Below are 4,667 nucleotides of genomic sequence, written 5' to 3' on the forward strand. Positions count from 1 at the left end.
GCAGAGCCTGGAACGAGGCCAAATGTAGCTTTACAGTTAAGTATCTGAAGGTCTTCAGCAGTATTTTCCATGTTGTCTGTGCATGTATTGTTCTTCACACAGCTGATTTTATCCTTTGGCATAGGAAGGAAATGTACTTTACATAGCTGGTGAAGGTCAGCAGTGTCAGAGCATAAATTCAGCAAGAAGGCTGCTTCCCCCAGAGGTGGAGAGATCCTGTAGGTCCAATTGTAAATCAATTTACAGATGTTAGATTACAGATAAAAAGTAAYGGCAGAAAATGTATGTATGACCCTTAAAAAAGAAAGTCTGAAAAGGCAATGATCTGAGCAAAGTTACAGATTCTTCCTTGTTTTGTTTTTGAAAGCTGAAAATAGATACTTCTRTTCCAAAATATTTCTGTTCCACCACCACGTTTGTTTCCTAGAGATCTGAAGAACTTCATCTTGGTATGTTTGCAGAAAAAAAAACAATAGACATTAGTTGAGTCTCTGGTACTCTGGATAGGAGCTTGCCTTGATTAACTTTACATCCTTTGGTGAGGAGAAGGGAAGAAGGTACGAGAGTGAGGTGTAACTTCCTTTTTGACGGCTCTTTGTCCTGCTTCTATTGCAGATTCCTCCCATGGGTGAAGCAGTGGGATTCATGCTTCTACCCTTATTTACCTGTTCTAGTTCCTTTTTGCAGTTCTCTCAGTACATACATATATGGATCAATGAATCAGTTGTTTGGTACCACCTTTGTGTAGTCTTAATTTTAACATTTGACTCTTCTCATTTTGAATGAAAGCAGTACAGCTTTCACATACTCCCACTCCATGTAATACCCACGTTACTGCTGGCGCTTGTTTTTAGCAGAGACCTTTAAGATTACCGCTAACTTGATTTCCAAAAGCACTTTGAAGCCAGTGGGACTTCCTGGGAGCAGGAAGGAAAAAGTACCAAACTCCTAAACTGTTTGCTTTGATTGATCAGCTCTGGAACTTGGAAATTTGCAGCTTTGCACTCGGAAATTCCTGAATCTCATGGTAAAATGTTTTTGACAGTCTCATCCAAGTCTTGTGTCTGTCCTTGTTCCCTGACCACAGAGATCACAGTTAGGAATTGCCTTTCTGAGCCCAACAGTGGAAAGACAAATTCAGCAAGCTCTTTTGGGGGAAGCTGCTTTGAGAATCTGTGAAATTATCCTGACTCTCAGTTACTGGATTATTTAAATCTCCTTTCCCAGCCCAGTCCCGAGGACAAGAGGAATTTACCATCACAAAGCGATCCAGACTCCATGCAAAGCCTGGGCTGAGGGACGGTGCCACGTGCCAGACTGAGCAACTCTGGGCTCACGTTTCCAGTCCTTTTAGGTCCCTGCTCCCGATGGAAACAAACACTGCCCTGAGAGACATCTTCTTGGTTGTGTTTGAAAATATTCATTCGCTGAAGCCAAATAAGGGAAACAAACCAAACACTGCTCTTTGTTCATGGTTTCTCTACCATGAAGGGTGAGAGATGTTGCAGGTTCCCGCGCCTGCCCTAACAATCTCTTTGCACGAACTGTTGCCTCTGCCGCTTGTGGGAAACGCAGGGTGGTCCACGCCGGGTGGTCGCATGGCTCCTCTCTGCATCGGGCAATCCCCATTTTCAAAATTTGCATTGCCTTGGCCCTTTAAAAGGAAGCTGGTTAGATCCTGAAACTCGGTTTAGGTTTTAGCTGCCCTAATTGAGCTTAACCTCAGGCTCAGTGGATTTGACTAAGTCCCTCAAAAGAGTTACTTTCATACGTAGTTGCGGGCTCAAGCCTGCATCTGCCTGGTGCTAACTCATGTGTCCGAAGTGCGCAGGAGGAAACCCCCTGGCCAGCCGGCTAGCTGGCAAGTGTGCGCAGAAAGCAAACGCCCACGTCCGAGTCGCCCCCGGTACCAGGAGCCCCCTGCTTGCCAGGGCGGCTCTGCATGACCTAGAGGTGAAATTGCATCCRAGCTGCTCTCCCATCCCTGGGGAGGAGGAAGAGTCATTTGCTGTTAGGCAACGTGAAACATGTGATTTCCACCTGCCCGACCCGCCCTGTCCAGCTAGGGTCAAAACGCAAGGGCGGCCCTCTCCATCRTGGCCAAAAAGGCCCCTGTCGCACACAGCTGCTAGAGGGAACGTGGCCAAAGCACAATGCAGCCTTTAGCAGAGATGATAAGAATAAAGGATTAGACCAGGCCACATATTCATGTCTTTTTTTTTCCCTGACATATTCATGAGCCTTTCTGGTAAGGCAGTTTTCCCCTGYTCCTCGTCAGCTATTATATCTGACAAAACTGCACCCCGTGAAAAACACCGCTCTCAAGAGATCCGGTTACTCGTTCTTTCAATGCTTAGTGACAGATTTTATCAGCTCACATTTTTGGTGCTATCTTTTCCAGAAGGGAACATAACATTGGAAGGCACCTTTTGCTTTACTGAATCCAGTCCCTTGCTCTACTTTTCTTCAGGAGACAGGCAACTATTTTTTTCCCCTTTTGGGCTTTGAAGTGATATCCTCCTGCACATGCCCACCGACAGGGAGGGGAAGGGGAGCAGGGAGCTCTGTGGTTTGCAGGACGGATGTCCAGGTATGAGCGAAATGTCTCCTGAGCTGTCACAGCTTGCATGAAGTGGGATTTAGTCTCGAGACACCCAGATTCTTCAAAAGCAAAGCAAGGCTTGTTCAGCTCGGCCTCGGTAAGCCCCGTGCTTCCTTCCCTCACCCACCCCCAAGGAGAACAAGTTTTAAAAAGGTTTGATAGATGGGATTATTTTCCCTATCTGAAAACACCGGCTTTATAAATCACTTTAAAACTCGGCAGGCCCCAAAGTTCACACGTTGAGTAACTTAGAGCACGCTGGTACTTACAGGCTTGCGGCAACCCCTTCTGCGGGCCCAAACCAGCCGCCCCCTAGGATCAGTGGGGATACGCTGCATTTCAGTCGCATATCGGACTGCCGAACCCACCAAGCCCCAGCATTCTGCCTCAGCACTGTAATCCTCCTGAGAAACAAGAAAATCTCTTATCTAATACCATTTTATGATTGAATTAACTTCTGCAAGTCTAAAGGTTATCAGAGCTTGAACTCAAGCATCTGGCTGCCATAGAAATAACATCTAACTCTTGTATGGAGCCTATGAATTCTCGTACAAAAGATATGCACCTTTTGCAAGGGTTTATAATGCTGCAATTTTTAAACACATCAGGCTGAAACTTGCTGGAACAGTTGTACTATTTTAGATCTGGCAAACTGTCTCAGTTGCTAAGCAGTGTTTCTGTAAGGGAACTGTTAAAATAGGGAGGGCATTTTTTATTTCTGACACCTTTTGGTCACAGCCCAATTCATGATTATTAAAGGAAACAAATTTGCACATTCCTCAACATCTGGCTGTATCTCCTTGGTCCTGAGGGAGAATAATAAAAAAAAAAAATCCTGAGAACACATGCTGGGGCCTGTGTGATCAGTTCTATCAGTTGATTTAGTAAAAGGCACTGTAGCTCCCTACTGATGTTGCCTCTCTCTGGAGTCCTACAGAGACCCCATAAAATAGTTTTCAGAAACGCAGACATTTCTGCCTTGCAGCACTGCATGACTGGACACCCTGGCAGGTTTTGCAGGGGAGCTTGGTTGGTTTTTCACACATTCAGGATCGGTCAGTATCTCAGCACCCTCCATGCGTGCAGAAATCCAGGCGGCTTAGCCTGCGTTCACATAGCCTACAACTTCCACACCAAGAACATAAACTATTTCCCTAACAGCTGAGACCCCCACTTTATCATTTCTGGTACAGAACTAGGGGAAGGTGATTACTCGGAGAAACGTGGTGTAAGAATAATAACATACCTCAACAGCTGGGCAGTGCTGTTCAGAGGAGACAAAGGAAACCCCGTCCTCACTCCTTCAAGAGGTCTTGAGTCACAAGAGCCAGCTCCTGCCTTTTTAGCAAATTATGACTTTTGCAGTCGTAACATTATCTAGGTTCTTCTTAAATCCAGCTGTGCTATTTGACTGTATGCACACACCGCCACTACTGAAACAAACATGCTGTTTGCACGCTGGGTGTATCTGAATCTGTATGCATGGACGTGTGTTTATTTTATAGTATCTTCTATTATTTTTACACATACCTGCTGTTGATTTTCACCGAGTACCTGCTCACTGCAGCTTATGGGATTACATAAAAAGCGTAGCTGACCGCTCCCCCACTCTCTCCAGTGCTTGTTTTGCCACCAGCCCCCTCTGTCCCCTCTCAAAATTACTTATTGTCCTTTATATAATTCCTGCCGTCTATCCCTCACAGCAGTGTCCTGGCAATGTTGAGGCCTCCACAAACAATGCCCTATAATAATAGTTTTAGACTATGATTAGAAAGCAAATAACATATATCATCAATCTTGGGAAACGAGCATTAACTTCAAACACGATTCTATTTCATGGAATTCCCCCCCCCCCCCTTAACGCTGTGGGGCTAGAAACGCGTTTTTCCGCAGCATCGCTTTGCAGAGGTCCCGCAGCCCGCCTAACGCCGGCTAGCTCTTGTCCGCCCCGTTTCGCCCAAACTCAGCACCGGGGGCTGCTCCGGGGGGGCTCGGGCCCCTCTGCCCGCCGCGGAGCCGGCCCGCTGCGGGCCGCCCCAACGGCCGCCCCGCGCCGTGCAGCGCC

Source organism: Apteryx rowi, unplaced genomic scaffold (assembly GCF_003343035.1).
Source record: "Apteryx rowi isolate R43461 unplaced genomic scaffold, aptRow1 scaffold_920, whole genome shotgun sequence".
Classification (NCBI taxonomy): domain Eukaryota; kingdom Metazoa; phylum Chordata; class Aves; order Apterygiformes; family Apterygidae; genus Apteryx; species Apteryx rowi.